Source organism: Tachypleus tridentatus, chromosome 4 (genome assembly GCF_004210375.1).
Source record: "Tachypleus tridentatus isolate NWPU-2018 chromosome 4, ASM421037v1, whole genome shotgun sequence".
In the NCBI taxonomy this organism is placed as follows: domain Eukaryota; kingdom Metazoa; phylum Arthropoda; class Merostomata; order Xiphosura; family Limulidae; genus Tachypleus; species Tachypleus tridentatus.
In genome coordinates, this window is record NC_134828.1 from 4,466,986 (window position 1) to 4,486,198 (window position 19,213).

Consider the following 19,213-nt stretch of genomic DNA (forward strand, 5'->3'; position numbering starts at 1 on the left):
GTGTAAGTCATTCATATAGAACAACTGTGTAAAAATAATATTCTGAGTCACTCCAGCACTATCTACTCTGGCCATCCTTAATACGGAGACAGACTTCAGGGAAGGTAGTCAGTATCACACACCGCCCATCTGTGAGCTACTCTAATCGATTATTGTGATTTGAATCTCATTCTTATAACGGATCCACGGGCCCAAAGGTCAGAGCACAAATTTCTTTGGCGGTAACGTGACTCGAACCACAGAACCTCGGATCTACAGTCCGGCATAACAAAGTATGCCTAATAACGTATTTTACACCTGCTAAAAGTTTATAAGGTGTCCTCGTTACATTCATACACGTTCTAATTATAAAACATTCAATTAGGTTTAACCGTCTAACTATATTCTTATATGATTGTAAATCAGCGCCTTCTCATTGTGTTTTATAAAATCTTCACGACCTGGGTAGGAGCAACTTGAATTATTGGTGTCTTGAATAGTCGCACAAACCTGAACACTGTTTTTAAAATAGGGCTGAAAGAAGGCGGCAGCGAGTGAACATCACCCATCAAGTTTAAATAAAATAATGTGATTTAACAGCCCCTCCCACCCCAGTAGTAATCCCAAAATCTTATAACTCAAAATTTGGTTTCGATACACATAGTTGTCGTAGCACAGATAGCATATTATTTAGCTGCTTTGCTTAACAACAACCATTCAAACAAAACTGTCGCTTTTTAAAAATCATTCACGACTCCAAAGTACGAAGCCCGATCTTGCGCAACGGGACAGAAACATTGGATCCTTCAATTCAAATTCCGATACTCAAACCACTCGGTCACTCACAGTCAGCAAAAGGAAAACGTCACCTCGAGAATGAATTGAAATTTTATCGTAGTTAATGGCCAGGTAGTTAAGGCACTCGACTCGTAATCCGAGGGTCACGGGTTCGAATCCGCGTCACACCAAACATGGTCGCCCCTTCAGTCGTGAGGACGTTATAATGTGACGGTCAATCCCATTATTCGATGGTAAAAAAGTAGCCCAAGAGTTGGCGGTGGGAAGTAATGACTAACTGCCTTCCCTCTAGTCTTACACTGCTAAATTAGGGACGGCTGGCGCAGATAACCCTGTTGTGGCGAAATTCAAAACCAACCAGTCGTAGTTAGTATTCAATCATTAAATAAAATCTAAATACCAAACTTTTAATACTGAAGTAGATTAACCGAAGTTTATTAACTTTCCTTAATGTATATGAGGTTCATTTTTATTCCGTATGTAAAGTTGTTAACCTTGGATTCAACAAACAGGTTATTCTTCTGGTAGTTTATAATTCATTACTTCTGACCCACGTTTATTGTAAAGGACTTGAGTATTTTGAAGTCAAAGGGTTAGGTTCTTGTTCTTCCACTGTTTAGATCAAAATATTTTTCTTCACGCTGTCATAACAAAAGCCAAGCCTATTTTTGCTTTCTCTGTTTACTGATTTAACAGATCCTTACTCTATGCAGAGCTTTCTTTATCTGTTGTTCACGTTAAGCAGAGAAAACATTCTCAGTTATACATCTAGAAGCCGTATCCATGTTTTTCTTTTAATCAAAATTAGATTTCATTTTGATATGTGTGTGTGAAGGACAGGAATAAGGCTTAGTGTGACTCTAGATTTGAACCTATGTGGCTTATACATCAATCCGGTACTGTGTGTGTGATTGTTTATTTAATAACAGGTCAGTTTTGTTTCCATTCCTTTAAACATTTGTTCATACAGCATTTTTTCGTAATGAGCTGTCCATACTTTGTTTTAAAGAGCACAATTGTATTTTTTAAAATTATATTTTATCATATCTTAATTAACTAACTTCGATACACCTCAAGAAGATATGACAATTAAGTTCTAAAAAAAAACAAAAAAACTGACCACAGTCACTTCACTGGTCAGTGTATAAGCAATGTATCACGTAGTTACCAATAGAATTGCACGAAGAAGAAAAGTCACACACACACAAACATACAATAGAATTTCCTCCTAATACACATGAGAATTGCAAACCGTTAAAATATATTCAATTAGTCCACATATACTAATGATAAACTAAGACTGATAGCTTTGGTTAACAGAAAACTGCAGCCGACTTATTATTGAATGACAAAGGAGGTGACCATTCTTAAAATATCGTAAAATCATGTATTTTACAAGAAACCATGAGACTCCGGACATTTTTCTACATCTGTATTTTATTTTGTAACTGTTGTTATGTATAACTGGACTACTATGTAATTGTATGAAAACAACGTAAATAACTGTGAGAGTCTGTCACACTGTTATAATTGGTTCTTTGTGCTGTTCACCTAGAAAATCAACAATTCCTTTTACGTAATATCTATATATTAAAACGATTCATCAAAAACGTTAACCCATGTCACATACAGCTTGGTGAAGTAATGTATCTGTAAAATAAAGCTGTTATTTTAGTGTTAAGTACTACTTCATAAGGTCATGTGTTATATTAAACACCACAAAAGTCATACAGCTGTAAAGTGGTCAGTCAAACTGTTATTTTAGTGTTAAATGCTACTTCATAAGGTCATGTGTTATATTAAAACCACAAAAGTCATACAGCTGTAAAGTGTTCAGTCAAACTGTTATTTTAGTGTTAAATGCTACTTCATAAGGTCATGTGTTATATTAAACACCACAAAAGTAATACAGCTGTAAAGTGGTCGGTAGAGCTGTTATTTTAGGGTTATATGCTACTTCATAAGGTCATGTGGTATATTAAACACCACAAAAGTCATACAGCTGTAAAGTGGTCGGTCAAGCTGTTATTTTAGAGTTAAATGCTACTTCATAAGGTCATGTGTTATATTAAACACCACAAAAGTCATACAGCTGTAAAGTGGTCAGTCAAACTGTTATTTTAGTGTTAAATGCTACTTCATAAGGTCATGTGTTATATTAAACACCACAAAAGTCATACAGCTGTAAAGTGGTCAGTCAAAGTGTTATTTTAGAGTTAAATGCTACTTCATAAGGTCATGTGTTATATTAAACACCACAAAAGTCATACAGCTGTAAAGTGGTCGGTAAAGCTGTTATTTTAGTGTTAAATGCTACTTCATAAGGTCATGTATTATAGTAAACACCACAAAAGTAATACAGCTGTAAAGCGGTCGGTCAAGCTGTTATTTTAGAGTTAAATGCTACTTCATAAGGTCATGTGTTATATTAAACACCACAAAAGTCATACAGCTGTAAAGTGGTCGGTCAAGCTGTTATTTTAGAGTTAAATGCTACTTCATAAGGTCATGTGTTATATTAAACACCACAAAAGTAATACAGCTGTAAAGTGGTCGGTCAAGCTGTTATTTTAGAGTTAAATGCTACTTCATAAGGTCATGTGTTATATTAAACACCACAAAAGTCATACAGCTGTAAAGTGGTCGGTCAAGCTGTTATTTTAGGGTTAAATGCTACTTCATAAGGTCATGTGTTATTTAATCAAGGTACTTTATAAAAATCAACCGAAAATCACAACTTACTTTCACCATAGAGACCAATACAACCACCAACCAAGAATCCTAGTGGCTGGCTTACCCCTGTTATTTGTTCTCGATAGTTACATGTAATAATAGTACGATACAGTATGAATAATGTGAAATCATTGGTGACTTTGAAATGTAATTTTATCAAAAACACTCCAGTTCCATTTACTGTCCTGTTAAAGCAACATATTACCAACTGAAAACTGAATTATAAACCACTTGGTAATTATTTCTGATAATAGCGACAAACTTGTATTTGTTTGTCGTATTGGCTTCTAAACATAACAAGGGTTGATATCCAATTATAGATTAAAAACACAACAACATCTATTTGTCTTTATTGACTTGTGACCGTCATAGCCAGATGGTTAGGGCGCTCGACTTGTATGAGGGTCACAGGTTCAAATCCTCGTCGTACTAAACATGCTCGCTCTTTCACTCAAAATGATGTTATAACGTGACGATCAATCCCACTATTCGTTGGTAAAAGAGTAGTCCAAGAGTTGCGGTGGGTGGTGATGACTAGCTGCCTACCCTCTAGTCTTACACTGCTAAATTCGGGACGGCTAACGCAGGTTGCCCTCGTGTAGCTTTGCGCAAAATTCAAAAACAAAGAAACTTTATTGACTTCGCGCATTATTACTAAGTTGTATCGTTTGGCTAATTGTACTGCTTGTGTTAAATTCTTGTCTCACTCAGAAAGTCACGCTAATAGAAATACCTGACATCTAGAACGTAAAGTAAAGTAACAACAAATGAAAGTGATGTGAACAAAGAGGTGAACACCACGAAACCTCAAACTGTTGTTAACCATAACCACCACACAATGATCAGCCAACCAACTTCTCAAGAAATGTAACAGTTGTTTACATCTGAACTAGTAATTTAGGGAGAGTTTACCTAAATATGGAAGTTTTAAATGAGTTTTAGTTATTAAAAAACAGTTTCCCTCTCTCTTATCTGGTACACATCAGATCTCATTCACTAGTCCCCACAATAGCACAGCGGTATGTTTAAGAACATACAACGCTAGGAACCGGGTTTTGATACCAGTTGTTGGCATAACACAGATCGCCCATTGTACAGCTTTGTGCTTAACAAACAACAACTGATTCACCTAGGTAACAGTACATATATAGAGACAAATATATATTTGTATGTATATATATAGAGACAGATTGCATAACTATATATTTGTATGTATATAGAGACAGATGGCATAACTATATATTTGTATGTATATATATACAGACAGATTGCATAACCATATATTTGTATGTATATGTAGAGAGAGACAGATTGCATAACTATATATTTGTATGTACATATATAGAGACAGATTGCATAACTATATATTTGTATATATTTTTAACGTGGCGGCCTTTGTAGCCTCGCTGATTTCCTTCAATACTAATTTTTTCACACAAACGGCGTTATTAGCTGGGTTTTGCAGTACAGTCGATTTATTTTTGGGATATATGATGAAATTTATACTTTTGTATAAGAAGTAAGTTTATCAGTTATTAAACAACTTCTTACCAACTCAATGAAGAAAAAACGGTATGAATGGAGTCTGAAATACAAGAAATGGACGCAAGAACAATGGAGGAAGGTGTTATTCAGTGAGTAGACTCATTTCTTCGTACAGGGTCAAAGAAGTCTGCATGTTCGCAGATCTCCAGGTGAGAAACTTCGGGAATATCACATCAATCAGTTCGTAAAACATCCCTTGAAGAAGATGTTTTGGGGCTTTTTCAGCTACTATTGCGTCGGAGGCTTACATGTCGTAGGAGGTATGAGGCGAGGACCACAGTACATCGAAGTTTTGCATAGAAGAGTCGTTCCAGAATTGAAAAAGAGATTTCCAGATGGATCTGGCATTTTTCAGCAAGATCTGGCTCCGTGCCACACATCGAAACTTGTGAAGAATTTTATGACTAAAACGCGAATAAAGGTGCTGGATTGGCTTGGAAACTCTCCGGACTTAAATCCTATTGAAAATCTTTGAGCGATTTGTAAAGAAAGTCTTCGGGGAAAATACTATACTACGAAAGATAAGCTAATTGAGGTGTGGTACCGCGATCCAAAAATTAGTAAAGATTGCAATCAACTCGTGGATTTAATGACAAAGCGGAGTAATGATCTTCTGAAAAATAAAGACCGTCATATCATGTATTAATTTGTGAGTAATTTTTGGATTCTCAGAAATAAAACGCAAAAAATTGAAAAATCGTAATTTTCTGTCTTGTTTCAATTAATTTGCACAAGGGTGTAATTGCCAAAGTCAAAACTTTAATGCGAAGTTTGCTGGCCTTGTAGGAAGTAATAAAACCATTGGAGAGGTTACACTCTGTTTGACCTTTGGTAACGAATCCAGTAAGTTTATCAGAAAATTTAGATAACGTATAAAAAATATTGAAGAGCTAGAAACTGGTTTCACAGAGACGTGAGAAAAAATTCTCTGGAGATTAGGTTTGATTATTTTTAAGCACAAGACTACGCAATGGGATATCCATAATATGCCCAACATAGGTATCAAAATCCGACTTTTTTAGTATGGAAATTCTGCAAAATTACCGTTAAACCACTGGAGGGCGTTCTAAAGAGAAAAGTGAAGATCTACAAGGGTGCAATAAGTTATCGATAGTTAGGCTTAGGAAGAGGTAGGTGGTCATAGAAACAAATGTTAACTCTGAAAATAAATGTGATTTCACACTTTTAAAGTTCTCGTCCATTGTCAGATAAAGTGATTTCAATCACATGTTAGAAGTATGTACTATTAAAACTATAATTTTAAAAAGCCGTACTTCATACATGTAAGCTTAATTATGAATGTATGTATTTTGAAATACCAATGTCTTCTGAAAGTAAGTTCATAAGATTTTCTAGTTATCATTACATTACCTTAATTTAAACTACTGTTTTAACAGGTTTTCTTTTATTTTTACATTCTAATTACGATTTTCTTTGTTTTATAAATTCACGCTTTTACGTGAATAACAGAAGCGTAATGCTTCATTTTTTGTAAAATTACAACGATAAGAGTGTAAGCACCAACATTTTGAGCAAAAAAATTCGTGTTTGTTAGAACTACAGTTTCGTTCCCTAAGAGCTAATGGACAGAAAAAGACTCGTTAGGTTAGAAACGTGGAAGTTCGATCACATTTGGAAGAAGCCATCAGTGGCAAATGGTGTTGGCTTGAGAGAAGTGATACATGGTCAGTCGAAGTATTAAGTAATGTGGAACAAAAGATTCTGTGTTTCATTCTGTAATGAAGTCTGTTCTGTATAACTGAAGAACAAAGTTGCTTTATGAAACTTCATATTATGTAAAACTAAAATTCAGTAAGTTTTTATTGTCAATATTACTTGGCTTGTATAAGTTTTATAGTTGCAATAAATACTAGAACGAATTTAGTTTGGGGGTTATCAAATTACAGTTTTGCCATTTAAATAGTTTTTGCTTTGAAAAACACTGTAGACCAGTAACTCCTGTGATTTTTCAGATGATGGCCACGTAAGTCAGGCTGAAAATGTGTTTCTTGATGAATACATTATTCCTTAAATAGAGTTTTGTTTAGTATGCAATGTTTAATAATACAGTCCACGAATCAAGTTTTAGAGGACCTGATGTGGTTCCAGTATTGTGGGTCATTGTGGTGCGTGAAGAAAATTTTGAGATAAATATTTAAATATCACATAGTAAGGAATAAACGATAACTATTGTTAAGAGAGTTTTAAGGCTTTGGTAACAGTCATTAAAGTGTGTAACTTACAAATAGCAATAATAACCAGAAACCTTAACTATAGTTATGAAAGTAACCTCGCATCATAAATGGTAAGGGTACTTAGTATATTTGTGATAGTGATAGTTTCAATTGTTTTCGTACTTTGTCGCATGTTTAGTCTGATTCAAGATATTTTAAAAGTTCTGATCAACACCACATGTATGGGGATAAATAAAACCTCAAGGTTATCTCACATAAAAGTATTAAATATCCTGTTATTTAAAAACGTCCATGTTTATTACAATAATAGGAAATTAAATCTCTAATAAAAGATTGATACTACAGTGTTTCTCTAACATGTTTTGAAAGTCAAAGTAATGAAATAAAAAAGGTGTACTTCACGTTTCGAACTCTAGATAATTTACAGTTTGTATGTACTTCACGTTTCGAACTCTAGATAATTTACAGTTTGTATGTACTTCACGTTTCGAACTCTAGATAATTTACAGTTTGTATGTACTTCACGTTCCAAACTCTAGATAATTTACAGTTTGTATGTACTTCACGTTTCGAACTCTAGATAATTTACAGTTTGTATGTACTTCACGTTTCGAACTCTAGATAATTTACAGTTTGTATGTACTTCACGTTTCGAACTCTAGATAATTTACAGTTTGTATGTACTTCACGTTTCGAACTCTAGATAATTTACAGTTATTCATAGTTAAATTTGTTGCAGTTTTCTTTTAGTTTCAGTTTTATGAAACTGTATAATTATTTTTTTTTTCATTTTTCCATCAACAATAATAACATTTGTATTTTTTTCTCAACTTCTAGCTGTCACCACTATTGAGGATTTTGTAGATACAACTATTGTCCTCAAGAAAGACAACAATGAACTGGGGATTAGTGTCACAGGGGGAAATGACACCTATTTGGTAAGATATTAAAAACTGATGACCAATTCTTAGGTCGGGTTAAGTTTGTAAGTCTACTGTAAGTGACGTCACCAAATGTCTACAATAACGAGACATTTATAACTGTAGTAGTCTACTTCAGAAGAACAATCTATAAAATAACATTGTTTACTTACTTTAAGCATAGAGATTCACAATGGTCCATCCTCATTGTATTTCCACAGGAGTGAACCCTGAAATTTAGCATTCTTAAGCCCTTATATTTACTGTTCAGCTGCCGGGAGTATTATATTTATTACCGAAATTTAAATTAGTCTGAGATTTCTCATGGAGACTTCATTCTTAACTCTTTAAGAAACCCACACTGAGGAGATTGAAACTTAATAAATTTGAACCAAATTAGGGTAATTCTTTAGATATCAGTAACAATACTTGTCACTTCTGTATATTTAAGAGTAAAATGTTTTGCTTGAAACTTTATGAAACACAGTTTGCGAACTACATTTTGTCTCGTATTTTCATGCAAGGTTACAAAAAGGGTTACCTACGTATAGCACTCTTTAATTTTTGACCTGATAGACAGGAGAGAAAGCAGCACTCGCCACCAAATCTTAGGTTACTGTAATTTTGTTTGACAAAATATTTGGATTGGACCGACACTTGTATAGTGCACTCATGGGCGTAAAGTGTGAACATGTTTGTTTGTACGGTGAATCATTAACCATCAGGTTCACAGTCCGTATAATCCAACTACATGGTTACACTCAGCCTGAAACCCCAGATTTGTAAACAATACATACACTTCGTAAACATTAGGAAGTATCTGTATACCAGTAAAGAACTCCACTAAACTAGTACTATCCTGTAGAGATTTAAGGAAATATCTGTATACCAGTAAAGAACTCCACTAAACTAGTACTATCCTGTAGAGATTTAAGAAAATATCTGTATACCAGTAAAGAACTCCACTAAACTAGTACTATCCTGTAGAGATTTAAGGAAATATCTGTATACCAGTAAAGAACTCCACTAAACTAGTACTATCCTGTAGAGATTTAAAAAAATATCTGTATACCAGTAAAGAACTCCAATAAACTAGTACTATCCTGTAGAGATTTAAGGAAATATCTGTATACCAGTAAAGAACACCACTAAACTAGTGCTATCCTGTAGAGATTTAAGGAAATATCTGTATACCAGTAAAGAACTCCATTAAACTAGTACTATCCTGTAGAGATTTAAGGAAATATTTGTATACCAGTAAAGAACTCCACTAAACTAGTACTATCCTGTAGAGATTTAAGGAAATATCTGTATACCAGTAAAGAACTCCACTAAACTAGTGCTATCCTGTAGAGATTCTAGTACTATCCTGTAGAGATTTAATACTGACGAGAATACTTATTTGAATTAAAACAGAACCATTCTGCTGGAAGAGGGTCTAACATTTCAAATATTGTGTCAAATGTAATCAACCCTCGTGCTAGTGAGACAATTAAAAGTAATACTTCTTACTCTTACTTCTTACTCTGACATTGAAAAGACGTCAAAACTGAAACCTTACGATGTTAGCGCCAGGAAGCGCGTGACGTTAGTAGGAGTTTGTTGATAAAAACTGTGGCTCCTGCCTGTGTTGGTTAATTACCACATCAAAAGCTGTTGGGAAACAGCAACAAGTCGCTGCTAAAAGTGATTTTATTGGCTGTACATCATATTGAAAGTCAGAATACCCCAGTTGACAATAGACTAAATATAACTTTTCAACACAACTTCTTCTGGTATCGACACTTATGAGATGGTTAAATAAAACTTAAAAGTGAACCATCAACAATGTTTTTGTACTTTCACTTGAGAACTCTATTGATGCAGAAATCCTACAGAAAAACCTATGCCTTGTAGGTTAGCAAAGGCCGCTACGTGACCTAAAGGTAAAGAAACGTTGTACATAAAAACTCTGCTTCATCATTAAATATTACACAGTATTCACTATATTTAACCTCCATTTCATTTGACTATTTCAGTTGTGCCACATTTTCGTTTCCTCAACTTATAATTATATATTCAAGTTCTTTATTCTTGTGTGTTGTAATTCTTCTGTTGTAATTACAAATATTGTTTGCTTGTTTTATATCCCACGTTATTGATGATGAAATTGTGAGAATTCCCAAACATTTAATAAATGTTTCCTGTTATCACGTTTGTGTTTTGTTTTATCACTAACTTATGTTATATTTTGAGGATTCCCAAACATTTAATAAATGTTTCCAGTTATCACGTTTGTGCTTTGTTTTATTATTATGTTTTATTGTGAGGATTCCCAAACATTTAATAAATGTTTCCTGTTTTCACACTTGTGCTTTGTTTTATCATTAAGTTATGTTTTATTGTGAGGATTCCCAAACATTTAATAAATGTTTCCTGTTATCACGTTTGTGTTTTGTTTTATCATTAACAGTGAAGGTTTATAAATATCAAATCGGAGTTTGATCGACACACCACAGTTTGTCGATAGAGTAATCAACAAGAGACAAACAAAAGAACAACATTTAGTTTTCTAAAATTATCATTCAATTATTAATATAGTGAAGCATACTTTGTTTGAAAACAATGACGACCATTAATATGTCAATGGAAAATTATTTTTATTCTTTAAAAGAATCAAGGAATTTGTATTTACGTTTCGAGTTCTATTTGATTAGAGTTTCCAGACATTGATCTTTGTTGGTGATTAGAGTTTCAAGACATTGACCTTTGTTGGTGATTAGAGTATCAAGACGATGTCCTTTGTTGGTGATTAGAGTTTCAAGACCCTGCCTTTTGTTGATATTTAGAGTTTCAAGACGCTGACCTTTGTTGGTGATTAGAGTTTCAAGATGCTGACCTTTGTTGGTTATTAGAGTTTCAAAACGCTGACTTTTGTTGGTTATTAGAATTTCAAGACGCTGACTTTTGTTGATACTTAGAGTTTCAAGACGCTGACCTTTGTTGGTGATTAGGGTTTGAAGACGCTGACCTTTGTTGATACTTAGAGTTTCAAGACGCTGACCTTTGTTGGTGATTAGGGTTTGAAGACGCTGACCTTTGTTGGTGATTAGAGTTTCAAGACGCTGAACTTTGATGGTGATTAGAGTTTCAAGACGCTGACCTTTGTTGGTGATTAGAGTTTCGAGACGCTGACCTTTGTTGGTGATTAGAGTTTCAAGACATCGTCCTTTGTTGGTGATTAGAGTTTCAAGACACTGACTTTTGTCTATGCATAGAGTTTCAAGACGCTGACCTTTGTTGGTGATTAGAGTTTCAAGACGCTGGCCTTTGTTGGTGATTGGAGTTTCAAGACGCTGACCTTTGTTGGTGATCAGAGTTTCATGACGCTGACCTTTGTTGGTAATTAGAGTTTCAAGACATTGACCTTTGTTGGTGATTAGAGTATCAAGACGCTGTCCTTTGTTGGTGATTAGAGTTTGAAGACCCTGTTTTTTGTTGATATATAGAGTTTCAAGACGCTGACCTTTGTTGGTGGTTAGAGTTTAAAGACGCTGAACTTTGTTGGTGGATAGAGTTTCAAGACGCTTACATTTGTTGGTGATTAGAGTTTCAAGACGCTGACTTTTGTTGATGCTTAGAGTTTCAAGACGCTGACCTTTGTTGGTGATTAGAGTTTCGAGACGCTGACCTTTGTTGGTGATTAGAGTTTCAAGACATCGTCCTTTGTTGGTGATTAGAGTTTCAAGACGCTGACTTTTGTCTATGCATAGAGTTTCAAGACGCTGACCTTTGTTGGTGATTAGAGTTTCAAGACGCTGGCCTTTGTTGGTGATTAGAGTTTCAAGACGCTGACCTTTGTTGGTGATAAGAGTTTCATGACGCTGATCTTTGTTGGTGATTTGAGTTTCAAGACATTGACCTTTGTTGGTGATTAGAGTATCAAGACGCTGTCCTTTGTTGGTGATTAGAGTTTCAAGACCCTGCCTTTTGTTGATATTTAGAGTTTCAAGACGCTGACCTTTGTTGGTGATTAGAGTTTCAAGACGCTGACCTTTATTAGTGATTAGAGTTTCAAGACGCTGACTTTTGTTAGTGATTAGAGTTTCAAGACGCTGACCTTTGTTGGTGATTAGAGTTTCAAGACGCTGACTTTTGTCTATGCTTAGAGTTTCAAGACGCTGACCTTTATTGGTGATTAGAGTTTCAAGACGCTGACTTTTGTCTATGCTTAGAGTTTCAAGACGCTGACCTTTATTGGTGATTAGAGTTTCAAGAAGCTGACCTTTGTTGATGCTTAGAGTTTCAAGATATTGACCTTTGTTGATTATTAGAGTTTCAATACGCTGATTTTTCTAAGTGATTAGAGTTTCAAGACGCTAACCTTTGTTGGTGATTAGAGTTTCAAGACGCTGGCCTTTGTTGGTGATTGGAGTTTCAAGACGCTGACTTTTGTCTATGCTTAGAGTTTCAAGACGCTGACCTTTGTTGATGCTTAGAGTTTTAAGATATTGACCTTTGTTGATGATTAGAGTTTCAATACGCTGATTTTTCCAAGTGATTAGAGTTTCAAGACGATGACCTTTGTTGATTCTTAGTGTTTCATGACTGACCTTTTTTAGTGATTAGAATATCAAGACGCTGACCTTTGTTGGTGATTAGAGTTTCAAGACGCTGACCATTGTTGGTGATTAGAGTTTGAAGATGCTGACCTTTGTTAGTGATTAGAGTTTGAATACGCTGACCTTTGTTGATGCTTAGAGTTTCAAGACGCAGACCTTTGTTGATGATTAGAGTTTCAAGACATTGATCTTTGTTGGTGATTAGAGTTTCAAGACATTGACCTTTGTTGGTGATTAGAGTTTCAAGACGCTGACCTTTCTTGGTGATTAGAGTTTCAAGACGCTGACCTTTGTTGGTGATTAGAGTTTCAAGACGCTGACCTTTGTTGATGATTAGAGTTTCAAGACGGTGAGCTTTGTTGATGATTAGAGTTTCAAGACGGTGAGCTTTGTTGATGCTTAGAGTTTCAAAACATTGATTTTTGTTGGTGATTAGAGTTTCCAGACGCTGAACTTTGTTGGTGATTAGAGTTTGAATACGCTGACCTTTGTTGATGCTTAGAGTTTCAAGACGCTGACCTTTGTTGATGATTAGAGTTTCAAGACGCTGACCTTTGTTGGTGATTAGAGTTTCAAGACGCTGACCTTTGTTGGTGATTAGAGTTTCAAGACGCTGACCTTTGTTGATGCTTAGAGTTTCAAAACATTGATTTTTGTTGGTGATTAGAGTTTCCAGACGCTGAACTTTGTTGGTGATTAGAGTTTGAATACGCTGACCTTTGTTGATGCTTAGAGTTTCAAGACGCTGACCTTTGTTGATGATTAGAGTTTCAAGACGCTGACTTTTGTCTATGCATAGAGTTTCAAGACGCTGACCTTTGTTGGTGATTAGAGTTTCAAGACGCTGGCCTTTGTTGGTGATTAGAGTTTCAAGACGCTGACCTTTGTTGGTGATAAGAGTTTCATGACGCTGATCTTTGTTGGTGATTTGAGTTTCAAGACATTGACCTTTGTTGGTGATTAGAGTATCAAGACGCTGTCCTTTGTTGGTGATTAGAGTTTCAAGACCCTGCCTTTTGTTGATATTTAGAGTTTCAAGACGCTGACCTTTGTTGGTGATTAGAGTTTCAAGACGCTGACCTTTATTAGTGATTAGAGTTTCAAGACGCTGACTTTTGTTAGTGATTAGAGTTTCAAGACGCTGACCTTTGTTGGTGATTAGAGTTTCAAGACGCTGACTTTTGTCTATGCTTAGAGTTTCAAGACGCTGACCTTTATTGGTGATTAGAGTTTCAAGACGCTGACTTTTGTCTATGCTTAGAGTTTCAAGACGCTGACCTTTATTGGTGATTAGAGTTTCAAGACGCTGACCTTTGTTGATGCTTAGAGTTTCAAGATATTGACCTTTGTTGATTATTAGAGTTTCAATACGCTGATTTTTCTAAGTGATTAGAGTTTCAAGACGCTGACCTTTGTTGGTGATTAGAGTTTCAAGACGCTGGCCTTTGTTGGTGATTGGAGTTTCAAGACGCTGACTTTTGTCTATGCTTAGAGTTTCAAGACGCTGACCTTTGTTGATGCTTAGAGTTTTAAGATATTGACCTTTGTTGATGATTAGAGTTTCAATACGCTGATTTTTCCAAGTGATTAGAGTTTCAAGACGATGACCTTTGTTGATTCTTAGTGTTTCATGACTGACCTTTTTTAGTGATTAGAATATCAAGACGCTGACCATTGTTGGTGATTAGAGTTTGAAGATGCTGACCTTTGTTAGTGATTAGAGTTTGAATACGCTGACCTTTGTTGATGCTTAGAGTTTCAAGACGCAGACCTTTGTTGATGATTAGAGTTTCAAGACATTGATCTTTGTTGGTGATTAGAGTTTCAAGACATTGACCTTTGTTGGTGATTAGAGTTTCAAGACGCTGACCTTTCTTGGTGATTAGAGTTTCAAGACGCTGACCTTTGTTGGTGATTAGAGTTTCAAGACGCTGACCTTTGTTGATGATTAGAGTTTCAAGACGGTGAGCTTTGTTGATGATTAGAGTTTCAAGACGGTGAGCTTTGTTGATGCTTAGAGTTTCAAAACATTGATTTTTGTTGGTGATTAGAGTTTCCAGACGCTGAACTTTGTTGGTGATTAGAGTTTGAATACGCTGACCTTTGTTGATGCTTAGAGTTTCAAGACGCTGACCTTTGTTGATGATTAGAGTTTCAAGACGCTGACCTTTTTTGGTGATTAGAGTTTCAAAACGGTGACCTTTGTTGATGCTTAGAGTTTCAAGACTTTGACCTTTGTTGGTGATTAGAATTTCAAAAGCTGTCCTTTGTTAGTGATTAGAGTTTCCAGACACTGACCTTTTTTGGTGATTAAAGTTTCAAGACGCTGACCTATGTTGGTGATTAGAGTTTCAAGACGCTGACCTTTGTTGGTGATTAGAGTTTCAAGACGCTGACCTTTGTTGATGCTTACAGTTTCAAGACGCTGACTTTTGTTGGTGTTTAACATGACAGTAGGAATGATAAAATCCTGTTTAGAATGAAATTGATTCTTTACCGGATTTATTTCGAACGTAGGTTGTTTGGTGACGTTTAGTGAGAAGGTAGACATCTTCATACCTCTAGACGCAAGCTACCTAATTATAAAAATCAGAACGAGAAAGAAATTTGAGATTTAAAGATACTAGTCTCCGTGACAGGCTGATAAAAGATACTTAACGTTCTTAGTCAATGTCAGAAATCTATCATAATTAGAATGCATTAGTTGGGAACCATTACTGTTAACGACAGTTTTGGCCGTAATTCCAATAAAATCTATTCGCTCTGGGTGAAACCTAGTGGTTAGCTTACCTAGATTAGAAATGCGACGATTTCTGTTCGAGTTCAATTGCTGAAAAAAACAACAAATCCCAGTGTAGATAGGTTGTTAGGGCATTCAATTCGTAATCTCAGGGTTACGGGTTTGAATCCCCATCCTATCAAGCGTGCTCGCCCTTTTAGACGTGGGACGTTGTGATGTGATGGTGAATCTTATTCTTAGCTGATAAAAGACTAACCCAAAAGTTGGTGATAATGACTAGCTACCTTCCCTTTAGTCTTACACTGTTAGTTTGTTTTTGAATTTCACACAGAGCTACACGAGGGCTATCTGCGCTAGCTGTTCTTAATTTAGCAGTGTAAGACTAGAGAAAAGGTAGGTAGTCATCACCACTCACCGTTAACTCTAGGGCTACTCTTTTACCAACGAATAGTGAGATTGACCGTGACATTATAAGGCCTCCACGGTTAAAAAGACGAGCATGTTTGGTGTGGCAGGGAATCGAACCCGCGACCCTCGGATTACGAGTCGAGCGTACTAACCACCTAGCTATTCCAGGACAAACAATAATATATCTCTATTATCGGACATCTTAAGAGATATACATTAGTTCCAAATTCTATGGTAAAACAATGTTGAATATTCTTTAAAATGCACTTTTAAAAATATTTAAACATTGTTGAAAAACTTAATTAATCCAAATATCTATAAAGAAAAATAGGTTTGGTTCTTATATATAAAACACTAGTACAAGAAAGTGCGTAAACTAATAGTTAAGACTAACGATTTGGCAATTTGTTGTTTTTTACGCACATTTCTATGATGACAGAAAAGTGTGCGTAGTTTGTTAAAAACCAATAACTGTCAAGTGACGAAAACATCTAGGAATTTGAAGAAGATTTACTATGAATGCACATCATCATGATGTCGTATTAAAGTACAAGAAGCAGCTTTGGTTGATCTTTAGTTCAATTCTTCCTCATGTTTTTGTAATTAGTTCTTGATACTTGGAATTCAAAGTAATTTATAGAAGTTTTATTTGTATGGTTTGGATAATACCTGTAAACTAGTGACGATGACGTGATATTATTTACAATAAAGATCTTTGTATTGCCCACTGTAGCCATCTTCTAACTCGTATTTTCTGAAAAACTGGTTTCTCATCATCGAATTTAAACTAAAACTTTACTGAGAAAGTTCAAACTGATTTACCCGATAGTTGCTTTATTTGTTTTATCACAAAACTATACAATAAGTTATCTGTATTCTGTCCACCATGGGATTCAAACACTATATTTTAGCGTTGAAAGTCCAGAAACGTGCCTCTGAGTCCTTCCGTAAAAATGTGGAATATTTGTTTTGTAGCTGAGGGCATAATGGGCTGCGATCTACAACAGCAGAGATTGGATCCTGAATTCTAGCTTCGAAAGCCCTTACGTTTACCACATTTCTAATGTATTATTAAAAATGTATAAGTATTAGAAACATTCAAAATACGACATTTCAAGAAAACAACATTCCTTCTTATCCTACGATGATTTATTTGGAATTTGTAAATAAATAATGAATAAAATCTTAATATATATGTTGTGTAATGTTTAAACTTTATATTGCCAGCATACTGGATTGGGTTTGTCAATTTCATTTGTTATCAACTCAGTATCATAACTTCTGTGGTAAAAAAACTAAAAAAACTTTAATGGTACTATAAAAAGTTGGTTTGAAGTTTAATTAAAGTTACTTAAGAGAAAGATTGATCGCAAAGGTTTGCTGGTCTGTTTTATTGTTCAGGATAGCATATTTTATACATTGTATCTCAAACTTTTAGTCTGCCAGCTCAGTTGTCATTGTAATAAATTAATCGGTACTGAACGAGATGGTTAATGAATTGGAAACATTTAAGTACTTACTGCTGCAACTAAAATCGTTCTAGCCTTACGGGATTCAAAACCTTGCGACACTTGTACCATTTCTAGTGATTTTACTGCTTTGTATCAAACATGAATAACCTTTAATAAAAACACTACACAAGAGTTATCAGAGACAGATAACAGCTTCTAATTTTTAACTGTCAGATAAGATGGAATGTAGCTCGTCAATAGAACACACCACCAATAAATACATATTTATTATTATATTATTCAACTTTTAAAGGCGCTATGCAGAATATTAAATTGTTTATATTTAAACATTCTACGTGGTGGAGTCGTTATTACTATTCAATGTAAAACTCGTATAAATATAAATTTAAAGTATATTCTTTCTTGGGCAATGGACTAAGCTTAACGACAGTTGACGTTAGTTCAAGACATGTTACATCTTGTCAGTGTGGGACACCCTTGCACTGTAGTATTGAGGTAGGAGGTTCAACCTCAGGGCCCATAATTTTACTGTATGTAAATTATTAGCCACTGGGCTCACACAACCTTACATCCGCCACTGCACAGTTGGCTTACGACAGCTATCGTTAGTTCAGGACATGTTATATATAACTTGTCGGTGTATGACATACTAGGTTTAATGAAAGTGAACGTTATTTGAAGACATCTTATAACTTGTCATGTGTGACACACTAGGCTTACAACAGTTGACGTTAATTAAAATCGCGTTGTAGCTTATCAGTGTGTGATATATTAGGCTTAACGACATTTCACGTTAGTTGAAAACATGTTATATCTTACTATATAACAAATGAATTAGTGATAATTATGCAAAAATATGCTATGTAAGTCAATATAAAACCAAAAACTAGAGAATAAATGAATTAGTGAAATGTTTAATACATATAATGATAGATGCAGGGTAAATTATTGGTTATAAAGAATGTCTCATTCAAATATTGGACAAATTAAGATAATACGTGTGATAAAAACTGATAACAGTGTCATAATAGTTGTCACACTGAAATAATAAAATAAGAGTTTTATTTGTAAATTATAGGACACATAATTAATTTGTAAATTATAGAACACATAATTAAGTCTAGACTAAATTGTTTGATGTAATCACATTTTAAGACACCCCACGATGCGCCTTTGTCCAATTTAATAATTTACCAAATAATACCTTCTGCCTATGAAAGCACCGTCCACTTTTGTAAGACCAATGCAGGTAAATATATAAAAAGTGTAAACATAAGTTGAGAACAACTGAAATCTATAAGCAGTTCTACGAAAGTAATAGTTTCTAGCCCTATATAAGCTTGGTAATAACATCTACTAATAGATCCCTTGGTTACAATATCTGTTCCTAGCAGTGCACCCTCTGTTACTAGTTCGTCGCCTAGCAACATGCTCTATGTTGAATAACACTTAACTATATTATCACATGGCATCTCCTAGCAACGCATTATTTGATACTACTTCCTAACATAATCGTATCTGGTTTGTAGGACAATGAGATCGTTACACGTGTCACTCTCTGGTGGCGGACCATGAAACACTCGCCCTAATTACAACACCACCTACCGTTAACTCTTTCCGTGAGAGAGTAGTGGGATTGACTGTGGCTCTGTAAACCCCATAACTGAAAGGGCAAGCACGTTCAGAAACGCGGTTTCGAAGCCGTGGCCTACAGATTGCGAGTTAGGAGCTCTAATTACCAAACTATGCAGGGCCTGTATTAAATAAAAACAAAACTATAGATTTATAATTGAATGGCATAACTAGATTTAATTAAACGTTA

General features: G+C 35.0%; 1 protein-coding gene across 3 annotated transcripts in view; it reads left to right on the plus strand.

The window, feature by feature from the left end:
• The window catches only part of LOC143248476 (E3 ubiquitin-protein ligase LNX-like), a 58,914-nt gene that overhangs the window by 20,009 nt on the left and 19,692 nt on the right, over window positions 1-19,213 (plus strand). The window contains exons 1-2 of one of the 3 annotated variants that reach the window (XM_076496876.1): window positions 6,099-6,185; window positions 8,088-8,188. The gene's annotated coding sequence lies outside the window, so the exon portion shown is untranslated. Of the gene's footprint in view, window positions 1-6,098; window positions 6,186-8,087; window positions 8,189-19,019; window positions 19,113-19,213 lie in introns of those variants that run through there. The other 2 variants (XM_076496875.1, XM_076496877.1) reach the window with 2 other exon arrangements.